This window comes from Triticum aestivum, chromosome 3A (genome assembly GCF_018294505.1).
Source record: "Triticum aestivum cultivar Chinese Spring chromosome 3A, IWGSC CS RefSeq v2.1, whole genome shotgun sequence".
Classification (NCBI taxonomy): Eukaryota; Viridiplantae; Streptophyta; class Magnoliopsida; order Poales; family Poaceae; genus Triticum; species Triticum aestivum.
In genome coordinates, this window is record NC_057800.1 from 36,751,500 (window position 1) to 36,767,614 (window position 16,115).

Sequence of the window (16,115 nt, forward strand, 5' to 3'; positions counted from 1 at the left end):
TAAACATTCTTTGAAACTAGACGAACTTATTTTTACGTTGCATAACCATTTACATATTTTTCACGAACATCTTTGGAAACATGTGAATATTTTCTCCAAAATGTCATGTATAGTTTTTGAATGAAAATAAACATTTATGTAACCCACAGGAATATTTGTTTTACATTATATAAACAATTTTTAAAATGGCATGAACATTTTTTTGAATTGCCATAATTTTTCTTTAAAATGTGTCATCAATATTTTTAATAGCATGATTTTTTTAAATTATGGAAACATTTTCCTTCTAACATTGCTAAAATGTTTTTCTGAAAAATATTTCTAAAAATCGTGAACAGTTTATTAAATGTGACATACATTTTTTTGAATGAATGAAACATTTTTTGGAATTACACGAGCATTTTTTTAAATTGTATGGACTTCTTAAAAAATATCAAATATATTTTTCTTGGTGGCATTTTTTGAATGCTAGAAACATTTTCCGCATGCATGATTAAAATTGTTCTACACACATCTAACATTTTTCAAATGCATGTTTAACATTTTTAATTATTTTTATATAGTGCTTTTTGTAATACTAGCAAAAGAGCCCGTGCGTTGCAACGGGAGAGAAAACATAACACACGCTCTTAACTCAACAACCATCACTCGAGACCACAATAGGTCCATCTCTTTTATTTTTGCGAGGCATCATATTTTTGTTGCCGCTTATCCTTCTTCTCACTCTCGCCGGCGATGGCCTCGATGTTCACACAAACAACAAAAAATGTGTGTTGAATATGGTTAATCCTAAGGCGTCTCTCTCTCTCTCTCCTCTCTCTCTCTCCCTCTCTCTCTCTCGCTCGCTTTCTCTCACTCTCGTGATGAGAAATCTGTTGTTTTCCCCTGCGACATTTTTCAGAGGGATGCACGTGTAGTTATTGATGTTTTCTTTTCCGTATATGGTCATAGTGGGGTGTTTATTTGCAATCCGGTATAAAAAAAGAATCTTGCGCTATAAATTATAAGTTTGCTTCCATAAAAATATTTTAAAAATATTTAACAGGTAAAATTAACATCATATTTAGATTCCACACATTTTTCTAATAAAATTTCATATATAATATGTTAAAATCGAAGTTACAGTTTAAAAGATATAGATAATTTAGAAAATCATTTGGTTTGACTCAAATATATTCTAAAATAACATTTAAAAATAATTAACAGGTAAAAATAATCTGATATTCATATTCTACATATTTTTCTAATCAAATTTCATATATAACATGTTTAAATCGGAGTTACGGTTTAAAAGATATGAATGATTTTAAAAAACATTTGTTTGACTTAAATATGATCCGCGGATGAATTACCTAAAACATCAGGGGGGTTTCGAAAAATGTAAAATAACGGTTCGGGTGTGACTTAAATCCGGATGGCGGGTTGATTTCAGGAAAAGACAGGGACTTTTGTGTAAAACACGAAAATAACGATTCACCTTAACTTAAAGCAGAACTGCGGATTGAATTCTCTGAAATAGAAGGACTTTTCTAAAAAATGCCATGACGGACGAAAAAACCCAATTTGCTTTATTATTAGGTAAAGATATATAGAATATTTCAATAAAATGATTGAAAAATAAATCAAAGACCAAAACAAAAAATTTGAAAATACGGTAAAAAATATGTTTGGCATTAGTGTGACATCAGCAAGCACGGTCACTAGGCTGGCCCTGCAGAGGCTCCCGTAGACGATACTGCGATAGGAACCATTACGGGGGTGAGAGCTCTTTTTTTTAGATAGAAAAAAAAAAGGAGCTCCTAATCGGCGCTTTCAACACCGGTTAGGAGAGAGAGGCGTTAGCTTAGGTTCGCTGGTTCCTTAGAAACAACCTGTTCGCTGGGTCGTGGATTGACCAGTCATGGTTGACCGGTCTACCATTGACCTATATCTTTTCGAAAAAGGGAATTTAGATAAGTTCATCGATTTTGAAAAAAGTCCATGAATTTTGTAATATAGTGCCTAAATTTTGAAAAAAGTTCACAAGAATTAAAAAAGATCATCAAATTTTGGAAAATAATCACGAGTTAAAGTTCGGTGAATTGAAAAAAAGTTGTAATTTTTTTAATAAAAGTTCAGAAATGTGAGAAACAATTCATCAAGGTTGAAAGAAGTCCATCAGTTTTGAAAGAAGCTCATCAATTTTGAAAAAGAGTTCATGGATTTCAATACAGGTTCATCAATTTTGAGAAAAAAACTCACCTGATTTAAGAAAAAGAGTTCATGGATTTGAAAATGTCATCAATTTTGATAAAAAATTATGCATTTTGAAAAAGAAAGAAAAAATAAAACAAGGAAAACAGAAAAGAAAAAAAAATGAAAATTAAAGAAAGAAGAAAAGAATAAAAAGGACGTAACTTATCAGTAATCACATCGGGGCAAGATGTTTTGGTGGCTACCGCCGTGCCCGGCGGACGGCATGGTCCTCTTATATGCAGGCTCGGCGTGCCGTGCCGGCCCGTTGGCCAGGTCTGTGACGAACCACCGATTCCGAGCTCGTCGTCTTCCATTCCGGTTCTTAGCAGCAAACCAAACCAAACCCTAGTTCCCCATTCCCAAATCCCTCCCAGTCGAACCAAAGCCCACCCGCGCGCAAGCCACCGGCCAAGGAGGAGGCGCCGGAGACGCGCGCTCGCAAGAGGCGTAGATCTAATGGAGAACCACCGGGGGGCGGGTGCGGCAACTTCAGCGGCGAGGTGCAGGGGAAGCTCGATGGCATGGACTTCATCAGCCGTCTCCCCGACGCCTTGCTAGGCACCGTCGTCTCCCTCCTCCCCACCAAGGACGGCGCGCGAAATCAGGCCCCCTCCCGCCGCTGGCGTCCCCTCTGGCTCTCATCCAATGCACCGCTCAACCTCGGGGCAGATCGGAGTCTCTCCGATAGCGACTCCCGCGTCGCGCTGGTCTCCAGAATCCTTTCCACCCATCCCGCCGCTTCTCACTCACCATCTCCCTCCAGCCCGACATCCTGGGCGTGGTTGACGGCTGGTTCCGCTCCAGGTCCATCACCGGCCTCCAGGACCTCCATGTCTCCAACCTGGGAGTGGCGGCACTGCCATCGCTAGGGCTGCGCTCAGGCTTTGGGACTGCCAATTCCCCGACCTGGTCGTCCCACCCGCTTTTCCTCACCTTAAAAAGCTCATCTTGCACAATGTCAGTATCTCGGAGGACTGCCTCCAAGGCATCATCTCCAGATGCACCGTTTTGGAAAGCGTTTCACTCTACAATATGGCATTGGGCCTGTCTTTGCATCAACTCGCCCACTATTAGGTCCATCAGCTGCTATGCTCATTACGAACAAGGTTTCTAGGAGCTGGTCATTGACGACGCCCCTAGCCTTGAGAGGTTGCTAGCAATTTGTCCACACACTGGTCCGGAGGCCATCCGAGTGATGCGGGCTCCTAAACTGGAGATGCTGGGTTTGTTGTCTCAAGACATATCCGCACTCTGCATTGGAACCACATTCTTTCAGGTACCAGCATGGGCAGTCATGAATTCAGTGTTCCTATTCCTATCCTATATGCAGGCTATTATTCTTATACCACACTGCTTATGTTTTTCTCCAGAAAATGGTTGCCGTCAGCTTGACAACCAAAATGCACACAATGAAGATTTTGGTTCTTCACTTTGTTGGTCCTAATCTGGGTGTGGCCATTGACCTCCTCAAGTGCTTCCTTTACTTGGAGAAGCTTTATGTCATCGTGAGTGTTCATAACTATTGCTTTAAACTTCAAATTCACCATTGAGTCAGAGTTACGACAAGTGCTTCATATCATTTCTTTTCCCTATTCCCAGTTGCATCATCAACAAGAGGATTTGAATAATGTGCTGGACTATGGCCCACTGGATCCAGTTCAATGCCTTGAGCTCCACCTAAAAGTGCTAGTGTTGCTGAACTACAACGGTGATGAAAGACTGTTCGTTGACTTTGCAAAATTCTTTATTTTGAATGCGAAAGTGCTAAAGAAGATGGAAATCAGAGTCCTTTGGGCCAACTCCACCGCAGGACCCCAAACAGACGTCCGCTTTGGTCGGATTTTGTCCTTTTGAGATGGCAATGGGTGTGAAAACGGACATGTGTGTCCGGTTTGCGTTTGAGATGCCCAACGCAGCAGACGACCTCAACTTGTCCGTCTCCAGTACGCTCGCCACACCCCGGCCCCCGGCCACGCGCCTGCCGCCCCAAAGCCTGCGCCGCCTTGCCACAGCCGCGCCCGCTTGCCGCGCCCAGGCCACCGTGCCGCGCCCCGGCGGCCGCGCGCTTGCCCCGCGCCCCAGCGGCCGCGCGCTTGCCCCGCGCGCCTGCGCCCTCCGCCGCGTCCCGGCCACCGCGTCGCGCCCCCGCCGCCCACTCCCTCGCCCCGCCCCGCTTCGCGCACCAGCCCGCGCCCCGACCCGCCCCCGCCTCGCCCCGCCCCCGCCGCGCCGCGTCACGCCCGCGCCCGCCTCCCTGCCTCGCCGGGCCTCACCGCGCCCGCCCGCTCCCTTGCCTCGCCACGCCCTTGCCCCGCCTCGCCTCGCCACACCCACGCCCTGCCTCGCCGCGCCCTCGCCGCCGGCCCCGCCTCGCCGCGCCCGCCTCGCCTCGCCCCGCCCCGCTCACGCACGCCTCGCCGCGCCAGCCTCGCCTCGCCCTGCCTCGCTCGTGCACGCCTCGCCGCCGGCCATGCCCCTGCTGTCGGTGCTCGTCACGGGGGGAGAGAGAAAAGGAGGAGAGAGAGAGAGAGAGAGGTGGGGCTGACACATGGGGCCGGCGAACATGCAGCGGACGAGGACGCCACAAACTCGTTCGTTTCGTGTCCGCTTTTACCTCAAAGCCAGCACAAGTTTGGGTCGCAAATGGGACAGAAAACGGACAAAAAAATAAGATGGGGTCTGCGGTTGGGTAGCGTCATTTGTCTGTTTTACCCCAAACGGACACACCTGGACAAAATGGGGTCGTGCGGTGGAGTTGGCCTTACAACCGCAATGACAAGTGGATGCATTGGCAACGTAGGCTGCTACAAGTGGAGAATAGAGCTTCTCAAGATGCACAAATCGAACTTAAAAATGATGTTTGGAAGAACTCCCCTAAACTTATGCATATCCATGATTTGTCAATGGCTGATCCCTTTGACTCGTCCTTTTGTGGATGCTCCAATGGTGTTAGATAAGCCTTTCCTAAGAGAAACTCCAATGGGGCGTCCCATTTCGTCCGCCCGCGTCCGTTTGGGTCGGCGCGGACAAAAGTGGCGGCCCAACGCGCCGACCCAAACGGACGCGCGTCCGTTTTTTGTTCGCGGGTGACCCATTCCATGCCCAATTTTGAGCCGGATTTGCGTTGGCGCGAACAAGAGACAGACGCGCGCGCCCCTACTCCTCTCCCCGGGCCCGCCTGTCGGCGGCAGCCACCACCATTTCCCTCCATTTTCCCCAAAAACGCTCCTGCCCGTGCGTGCCGCCGCCCCCCAACCAGCCATGGAGGACGCCATCGACCTCGACCTCGACGCCGCCGCCGGCCTCGCCTCCCTCGCCTTGTCCGGCGCCATCGCCCCCTCCGGGAAAGGCAAGCCTCGTGCCCCGCGCAAGGCCGCCGCGGCGACCAAGCCGAAGAAGGCGCTGACGCCCGAACAGCAGGCAAGGGAGTTAGCCAAGAGGAAGGGCCGGAGGCACACCACGGACGCGAGGGATGAGGCCGCTGCGCAGGCCACCGCCACCGCGCAACAGGAGTTCACCAACGCCCGCGTCGCCGCGGTAACAAGGGAGGCGCTCTACATGCTTGGGGTAAACCCTAGCCAGCACAACCTCGTCCAAGCCACCGTCGTCGCAACCAGCACCGGCTCGTCGATGTTTCCTCGGATGGTGATGCTCGACTCACCCCGCATATCGGCTTGCAACCCGGTCCCCGGCTTCCACGTCTACCCGCAGGCCTCCCGCCTCTCCGGGGAGTGCTCACCCGACGTGAGCGTGGTCGCGCCTTCCACGCCCGCGCCCGCGCCCATCGACCTTAACGCCACCCCGGTGGTCGGTGGCTCGTCGTCCGGCGGCACAAGGAAACGCGCGCGACAGACGCCGGCCGACGGTCTCCCTGATGCCCGTAACCTGTTCGAGGAAATGCCGTCCGCTGTTGACGAGGACTACATGCAACACCTCATCTTAGAGGGTGGTGCGCCGGGCGCTGGCTACGATCCCGAGGAGACGCAAGGCCAGGATGGCCGCGGGGCGTTCACGCCGGCCGCTGGCTATGATCCCGATCAGGCGGCCTTCATGCATGATCAGGTCGGCATCGACCTAGACGGCTTCCCCCTTGACCACGAGATTCCGGACGACTATGGGCTAGAGGAAGAGGACGAGTGCGACATCGAAGTGGAGCCTTTGTTCAAGGACGAGCTCGCCAACCGAACCGCCGGTCCTAAGCCGAAGCGCAAGAGCAAGCGCATGAAGGCATACACAGCTGCCGAGGACAAGCTTCTTTGCGAGTGTTGGCGAGACATTGGACAAGACCCAAAGACGGGCGCCGAGCAAAAGCATTCAACCTTTTGGACTCGTGTGCACCGCAAGTTTCATGAGCGCAAGAAGTTTCCACCCTACCAATTTGTGAGCGCACGCGGGTGGGTCTCCATTTCCAAGCGGTGGAGGGTGATCCAACAAGAGTGCAACAAGTTTTGCGTCACCCTTGAGAGCGTCAAGGCCCGCCCTGTGAGCGACATCGGCGTGCAAAGACATGGTATGATAGCAAGCAAGCCACCCTCTTTTGTGCCATCAAGATCATCCTTTTACGTCTTCATTTTGCTATCACTTGCCCATATGCTTGCATGGAAACATTTTATAGGCATTTCAAGCTTTGGAGGCATTCAAGGTTCAACACAATGGCAAGTGCTTCAACCTCTCCCATTGCTATCGGGTCATCAAGGACGAAGAGAAGTTCAAGGCACAATATGTCGCGCTGAAGGCACGTGGGGGGAAGGGCGCTGTGGAGGATGTTGGGGAGGGCGATCCGGCACGACCGCGGGGGAAGACCAACTCAAGGAAGGAGGACAAGCGAGATGCGGCCACCAACGCCTTGATCGCAAGCGTGGACAACACGATGAATAAGAAGGACTCAAGAGAGGAGGAGCGCCGGCGTTTCAAGGCGGAGCAAATGGATGCTTTCATGGAGATCCAAAGGAGGAGGCTTGATCTTGATGCCGAGAAGCAAGCCAAGATGTTTGAGCTCGAGGCGGAGAAGCAAGCCAAGATGCTAGAGATCGAGGCCGCCAACGCCAAGACAAATGCGAAAGAAGTGGCTCTTGCAAGCATGATGACTGGGGTGGAGATCATGAAGGTGGATCTCAATGCCTTGTCGCCAGTGAAGAGACCGTGGTTCGAGAAGATGCAGGCCGACATGCTCAAGTTCGACGACGAGTGATCTATGGCGTCGAGGGGCCATCTTTTTTGTATGCCGGCAGGTGTGCCGGCATGACCACGGGAGCCGCAATGGCGTGGTCGAACTCAAGTCCCATCATTTTTTATGTGCTGGCATGTGTGTTGGCCGGCTGGCAAGTGCGCCAGCATGAACTGTGGTGTTTTCTGAAGCCGGCATTGTATGCCGGCGCTGGCATGGTGCCGGCATGAGACATGGCCGCTGGCATGATCGGACGTGGGTCTTTTTTATTTAAAAGTTGAATGCAGACATGAAATGGGTCGGCGCGTTGGGCGCATTGCCGACCCAAATGAAAAACTAGGCGGATGGCGGGCGGGCGGCCAACCCAAACGGACAAAAAACGGATAAATGCGCCGTCCGTTTGGGTCGCCCCATTGGAGTTGCTCTAAGGTTGCTTTGTTACCCATGCTGGAGCAAACCAGGATTGAGGAGGGGAACAAGATGGTTAAATGTTACTAGTATTTGTGTGCTATCTTTAATAAGTACTTATTATTCTCCAGCTCAATGTTGTATTGTAAGCTGGGACCAACTGCAGGTTGCAGATAAGCATAACAACCTTATTTTGCTAGACTCTGATATTCCTGTTTGCACTAAAAAGTATATGCAGTTTTCTCAGTTTTGTTACATGTCCAAGGTCCTCCGCAAATCTCATACTCATAAAGAAAGTTAAAGTTTAAATGTTGTTATCATGCCCAAGCTCTTTGTACTAAATCAGAGACAACTTAGGCTGGTTATAGTGGGGAGTAACTTAAACTAGTGTCATGCATATGACACTAGTGTAAGTTACTACTCCCTCCGTTCCAAAATATAGCGCGTCCTCGGTTTCCGTGTTTCAACATTGACCATTAATTTAATCAACAAGACCGACTGCGGCGGGCGAAAAAATTATACCAATGAATTCGTATTCAAAAAAAGTTTTTAATTATATAATTTTTGATCCCGCCGCAGTCGGTCTCGTGGGTTAAATTTATGGTCAAAGTTGAACCTCAAAAAGCGTGGGCGCACTATATTTTGGAACGGAGGGAGTATCTTCATAGTGCAAAGTAATATAGTAGTAGTATCATAAATTGCTTCATTTATTATTTCATAAACTCATTTTGCTTCGGCAAACGCTATGTTACAGTAACATATTATGTTACCACAAACACCTCTTTCCTCGTTAAATACTTGCCACATAAGTAAAATTGTCTTGGGATGTGTTAAGTTACTACCTAAGTTACCCCCACTATGGCTAGCCTTATATGAAACGGAGGGAGTAGGTGGCATTAAATGGTATACCTCTCTGCTGACCTTATTCTGTCACAAATTGTTGTATTGAACATGGGCTGAATTGATACTATTGAGGAATTTCTTATTGTGCTATGACGATTCTGCCGGTTGTTATTTTCTATCCTCATTTATTTATTTATTTCATGACATGGCATTTGGAGATTGCACACATGTTTCTCCGTTTCTGGTTAGGCAATTCACTAGATAATGAGTTGAATGCAGAGTTGTATGGAGACAGAGTGTTCCAGGATTCCATGGCTAAAGAACCGATTTTTATTTTTTTTGATGAAAAAGCAGAGCAATCCTCCTTCGGAATCTTTTCAAGTGCTCTTAGGAGCGGGCGGGATATGGCAAGCTTAAGGTATTTGTGTTTCGAAGATGGCTAAAGAAGCAGCTTGTGTATAAAAAACAAAGAGGAAGATAGAAATGTCGAAACAAAGTGGATGGATATTCCTAGGATTCTACGGATGCAGCTTAGATGCTCGGTTAGATTGCTTGCCATTGCATGTCTGGCTACTTGCTCCTCTCCGATATTTGAAGCACACGCACATGCTTATTTTGTCAGTTGCAGAACTGTATAACCACTGATAATTTGGTAGTGGTTGTTGATACCCTTTTTTTTCCCAGTAACTGTCTAGCTGTGCATTTCTTTATCTTTATCTTTACCTACTAATAAATCAGCGATCGCTTCTGGTCGTACGTCGTTTGCGTTTTTTAAAAAAGTCCTTCCGTTTCTGAGAATTTGACCCGCAGTCCTATTTCTAAGTGGGTAACGTTTCGCTTTTTGTAAAGAAAAAAAAAGACCCAAACACACACGGGCTCGGGCTCGCACTCGCCTCCTCTCCCTGTCGCCCAGAAGTCTTCGCCGCCGCCGCCACCACCCACGCCGACCGCTTCCGGCGAGCTCCGGCACCGCGCAACATGTACCCGAGCTCCCCACAGTCCGCGCCTCCCTCCCCTCCGGCTATATTCTCCGCTCCCGGCATCTATCGCCCGCTCGCAGCCCCGCCCCCATGGCTAGGGTTTCGAGCAGGGCTTCGCCGGTGCATCTCCCGCTCGCCGTCTTCTCCCACCATGCCGGCCTCCCTTCTCTAGGCACCCTCCCACCGTTCGGCACCCTCGCACTGGGCATTCCTTTCTCTCCCCCTCACGGCTCCTCCCGTCGCCGAACTGGAGCACCAGCCGCTCCTCCTCCACCTCCCCGATTTGGGGCAGCAACGCCACGAGCTAACACCCCTGCGTGGGCTTGCTCAATCTGGGGCAGACGCGCCAGTTCCGGCATGGCGAGAGGAGGAAGGTGAGACGGGAGGCCAAGGCAACGGCGAGATCCACGTCGAGCTGCCATTGCCATGGCCATGACCTGATCCACGAAGAGGTTAAATGGGGTCGGCTGCTCCCTAAAGGACGACGAAGCTCTCCAAGGGTGGGCCTTCTCTTTTCCCCGAGAATGATGTACCTGTGGCATGATTGCTCTTCATGTGTACGTGCTTGTTGGATTTACCTGCATCTGATGGTTCTTCCAATGTGCGTGTTTGAGAAATACACCTGCAGGTAATGGTTCTTCATGCTATGTGCCTGGTTCTTGTGTTGCTTCCAGGGCATAGAACTTCCTGCAATGATTCCTTGTGTGCTTTTTTTCTGAGTTCCTTAGCTTCTTTTGGTGGATTAGCTACTGTATAAAATAAAACAAGCAAGCAGTTCATATGGGTTGATTAGCTGATGCATGTGTTGTGTATAAATGGATAATTGAGATGGGTGTGATTTATTCATGGGATGTAGTCTGATTTCTAAGAAAAGGGTTTCTTGGTTGAGAATAATGGAATTTGAGATGTACTGCTATGTGTTTGCTCTCCATCTTGGACCTTCTAAGCTGCACCTGGTAAAGTGTTGATAGGTTTGATGTAAGTATTTTGGACCTAACACATTTTTATCAATTGTTTCAGATTGACCCGGCGAAATACAAGAGCATCTCATCTGGATTTAGCGTTCTGCTAAAGGAGCAAGGAGCTAGGGTTTTTTTCAGGGGATGGGTGCCTACCTTGCTTGGTTACAGTGCTCAGGGGGCTTGCAAGTTTGGGTTCTACAAGTTCTTTAAGAAGACCTACTCAGATATGGTTGGGCCTGAGAATGCCGTGAAGTACATGACCCTATAATTTACCTTGTAGGGTCAGCTTCTGCTGAGGTAATTTCTGATATCGCTCTATGCCCCTTTGAAACTGTCAAGGTCCATGTGCAGACACAACCTGGATTTGCTTGTGGGTTGAGTGATGGGCTTCCCAAGTTCATCAAATCTGAGGGTGCTGCTGGGTAAGTAAATCTCCAGCCATCTTAACAACTTCATGATTTGCTTTACTTACCCTTATCCTATGCGCTCTAACTTATTGGTTAATAATGCCAGGCTTTACAAGGGAATTGTTCCTCTCTAGGGTCGGCAGATTCCTTACAAGTGCTTTCTCTCATCATTCTGTTATAGTCTTCTAATTTGAATTGTCACTACTATGGTTGTTTCACAAATGTGGCCTGCTTTGGAACCAAATGCTCTAAAGCTGGTCTCCTGTTTCATCTAATCGGCCTGTTTGTTTTTCTTTGATACCAATTGGTGATGTTTAGTTACCTTTTCTTCTCCTATATGAGCAAACTACTATCCTATTGATGGCCAACCATGCTGATACTATTCTATATTCGTTTTACCATTTCTATTTGTTGCCTAGCTTACGGACATTATTCATCGACTCCTTAGAGTCATTCTCTCCACAGTTATTCACTTTTCTTGCCAAAAGTAAATATGTTAGCCAGACATGAGATTACTGTATGTATGTCCATCCACACTTGCGCTGCAGCAGAAGAGAACAACTTAGCATATATGACCCACACAATAATAAAGAGTAAAGAAAAGGATTAGATATTTTTATATAGTATAAATAATAAAGAAGCGTGACCCCAGACTGTTAAATATGTGATATATATATCCAAAGGAGAGTGAAGATAGCTTTTTTGTTGTGCTGCCAACTGGGTTAACAAATTCAGTTTATGTTATTGTTCTGTACAACAATACCTTGCTAAACGATGGACGTCCTCAGCGAAGAAAACCATGTCCATGACCCTCTAAAGAAGAAAGAACACAAGCCATAAGAAACAAATGCACTTTCATATACTTAGTAGAAGTCGACTCCAAGTGAAAATGAGGAGTGCATAGCCGGTTACCATCTAAAGATATTGGCATCAGAAATCCTCAAACACCTCCTTGAACAGTTAAATTGCAGGGCAAGTTTACATAGACTATTTTGTAAATTAAAATTACTGAATATGAGCACACGAGCAAACAACCAGACAGTAACGGCCTAATGGGCAGTGATTATTCATGAGTGTCATCCCATAGAATGTTCAAATTCACTAAAATAAGCCAATTCAGCCCTTACAGTCTAGCAGAACATCTCTCACAGATTTTGCCACTGATTCGTGAGTGGGGAGGATATAGATGCCAGGCGGGATATGGCGAGATACAATGCCGATGTCTAACGACACCAGTGGGTCGAGCGACACGGGCTTCTGTCCAGCGACGCCAAGAAAGAAGCGGTAATGATGGGCGCCGACCAGTCTACGCGTATTATTGTCTTACGGTCCAATTTTGTGTTTTTCATATCAACATGATTGTTTTACCGTCAATTTTCTGAATATTGTTAGTGACTAACTATTTCCTAATTTTGTTTATTTAGGTTGGAGAAGATATGTAAGGCTAATGTTTGAGCAGAAGGAGAGTGAAAAGATGCAAGAGTGATACACCCAAGCAATTGATTTGAGTCAAACCTGGTTTGTTGTACATGATTCCACCGTATTTGTCCGCACAAATACTTCTTGATATTTACTCATGATAGTTTTTCTCCATAGTTCGGTGTCTACATTTTTATTCTCCTAATATAGTCATATTGTCCATATAAGTGCAGATTTTATTTTGAGTTCTTCCTTGGTGCAACTCTGAAGCGAAATCTTCCTGGGTGTATCATGCACCTCTGTCTTGCCGTTCTATATTCTCAAGTCTGAACTGCAGATTCTCAAAGGTTTCGGACGCCACTTTGACCTACGACAAATATTTGGACTATTTAATTTAGTGACACTGATCATAGCTGCCCGTAGGTTTTATTCATTCACCAGCTTTGGCTTTTGGTGTACACGGTACACCGTGAGGCAAGTAGGTTGACATGTTCATTTGTTATCATGAGTGTCGTGTTTACTCTTGCAGTTCAGTTAATAAGCTTAAGCTAAAGATCTGATTGTACTGTCTAGAGGTGGAATGGCTAAGCTCTCTTTATAATCCTTTTACTGAATTTCTTGCAAATGGCACACTAAAGGGCATGAAGTTATTAGGTGTGTGGATATCAGTCCACTACGTTCTTATGTCCATGGATCCGCGAAATGTTGACGCTTTATTGGCTTTGGTCACCAATTTTTTTGGTGTACATGGGTTCAAGTCCTGGAAACAGCCTCTTACAGAAATGTAGGGAAAGGCTGCGTACTATAGACCCAAAGTGGTCGGACCCTTCCCTGGACCCTGCGCAAGCGGGAGCTACATGCACCAGGTTGCCCTTTTTACATGCTTTCATCTTGAATATGTCTAGCTCTAAAGTAATACTACTTCCCAAGTAGTTCACTGAAGTAATTGGATGTTCTTCCACTGTTATGTATCTAGCGGAAAAAAATGTTGTTTTCATATCATTGTTTTTCTCCTAATACAGTCATATTATCCATACAGTTCATACAGCCATATCATTGTTTTTCTCCCAAGTAGTTTGTACTTTGCCCAATTGATTTCACTAGATCCCCTGTTTGTACAGTATGGATGAAAAACCTTGCAATTATTTCACTAGATCGATTGATGATAGCTTGCTGTTGCTGATGAAACCGAAGAAAATGTATCTATCCCAGGCCAGTTGCCAACCAAACCAACATTATCTCAGTTACCGGTTCAAAGATGTCTCAAACCACGCACAAACATTTCAGTTGATACATACACCATAAGTTTGGTTGTCCGCTCTTTTAGATGCCCAGAAGCATGATTCTCGAGATCATTGCTCACTGAACATAAGACCAAATGTTCCAATTTATTTTATTGCTTAAAGAAGAATTGGTGTTCTGTTGTGTTATCCTGTGACACTATATGGCATCGAGTTGTTTGCTTCTATCAATGGGCACTGTTATTAGTGTTTCTGTTAGATTATTGTCTAGCTTAATGATCTGTTCAACCAACATGTATGGAAGTTGTTGGTGTGGTGACCGCCATAGGGCCCGGGCTGACTGGCAGGAACATTGGGGATGTTGTGGCGTACGCAGGCAAGCCGATGGGCTCTTATGCCAAAGAACAGATTATTTCAGCCAATGTTGGTTCCCATCACGCCTTTGATTGATCACACAGCGGCTGCTATCGTGCTGAAGGGGATGACTGTCCATATGCTGGTTCACCACATATTTAAGGTACATTTTGTCTTGCTCCTGCTGTGTGACATACTGACCTGCTGCACATCCGCGTGAAGCACATCCACCCGCTGCCGGAGGCGTCCCGTGCCCACGCTGACTTCAAGTCCCGGAAGACGCCGGGCTCCATACTGCTGACCCAATAGAACTAAGCACCGTCATCTTTTTTGGGTAGGAGAAGAAGGCATAAATAGGGGACTCGGCGAAGAATCTACAATGCTTGTCAATATGTTCGCATCTGAACATTGAATCCTCTGTCTCTCTGTTTCTCCTGGTTATGTTGGATTCAGTATGAATGAGTGTGTTTGTTGGTTATGAGTTGGATTGTGGTCTTGCTGTGGACATCATTGTTTGAAGCATGACGAGTTGTAAAGACCAACATTTTTCAATATAGTGACCTAGCAGGACAATTATTTCCCTCAGTTTGTATATTTTTTATATTCATGTCAAGTTATACACTAGACTAATTATAACAACATGTCAAGCTTATAAGGCATGGCGAGTTCATGTAAAGCACCTACAACTTGGTCGTCAACAAGTCGATAACATCACATGCTTGGTTTTAGAAATTAAAGTAACAAGCGCAAACACCAATCCACTGGTGCACCACAAGGCGGCATCAGCGTTGCCGGGTGAGAGGCTGTGGTGGATCGTTGCTAGGAAGTGGTTTGGTTGTGTCAGGTGTGTGCGTGCAGCAAGCCTCTCTGGCCACCTACCCCGGCATTGGGGTTAGACGGAAGATGGGTAATTAAACAAAGATATATGTGAAATTGTAAAATCAAGTGATTTTCTCGCATTGTAAAGTCATTTTGTTTCACCCGTTGCAACACACGGGCACGTTTACTAGTTCTTTTCAAGCATGCACGTACTATAGTTCCTGTCAATTCTTAATAGCAAGCGATGATGGCATGATTTTGAACTCTCAAGAAAATCAATTTTACGGAGCTTTAAAAATACTGAAAATATTGCAGGAATTATTTTGCATTGGAGAGCTTCCGGGGGTCACCGACCCTGGCTCGGAGTGGCTCACAGCCCCACGCACCACCACCACACAACTAGGGGTGTGGCACCCTGGTACTCCGACCCACCGCCTCTAATCGCCTATATTTATGATTTGTCTACAAACCCTAAATATCAAGAAGTTCTTCTGTTTCCGCCGCCGCACCTCTCGGTTCCATGATGATCCAATTTGGAGGGATTTTTCGGCACTCACGGGAGAGTAAATCGTCAGGCTGGCCATTTCCATTAACTTGAAGGCCATTATGATCACCCGTGAGTAGTTTCCCCTGGACTATGGATCCATAGAAGTAGTTAGTTGATTTTCTCTCCCATGTTTTTTTTAAAACCCCTGCCAGATATTAATTAATTTAAAACATTCATACAATCATCCGTTACAACTTTAACCATGTAGGACGGAAAACTGTTAAGAATCATACCATCAGACCTATTATCAAAACTGAACTTTGAAATCTCGCGAGCCACCCTATTGGTCCTTCTACTAATCTTGGATATCTTGCAATTTATCATCATCTTGGAAATACTCAAAGCTTCCAGCTTTAGATCAACTAGAGGAAATATGTCTAGAAAATCATTTCCAAGAAAGGAGGCCACAAAAGAACAATTGGTTCTAAAATGATAGGTTTGTGGAGAGTGATGCCGATGTAGAGACCCACTAGGGTTGCTTTAAGCTCCGCTTCCTCCATGCTATTGCACACTCCAATATAATCCCACGATGGAATATTAACTTCTCCAGTATGGTTCCTGGCCACCACACCCACATTTGCTGCACTCATGGCCTCCACAAAACTTGCATCGACATTAATCTTAATGAACTCCATAGTAGGAGGCTGCCAAGTCACAAGATTCTCTTGCACATCATTAGTATAAATTAAAACCTCTACCCTTTCCTTACCCTTGTTGCTAACCTCCATCTTCA

At 46.5% G+C, this 16,115-nt stretch overlaps 1 long non-coding RNA gene across 1 annotated transcript; it reads left to right on the plus strand.

Annotated features, from left to right (window-relative positions):
- The first annotated feature begins 9,993 nt into the window (after nucleotides 1-9,993).
- On the plus strand, nucleotides 9,994-11,956 carry LOC123060054 (uncharacterized). The gene is made up of 2 exons (XR_006427712.1): nucleotides 9,994-10,133; nucleotides 10,654-11,956. It is a non-coding gene; the product is annotated as an uncharacterized lncRNA (long non-coding RNA).
- Nucleotides 11,957-16,115: the final 4,159 nt, after the last annotated feature.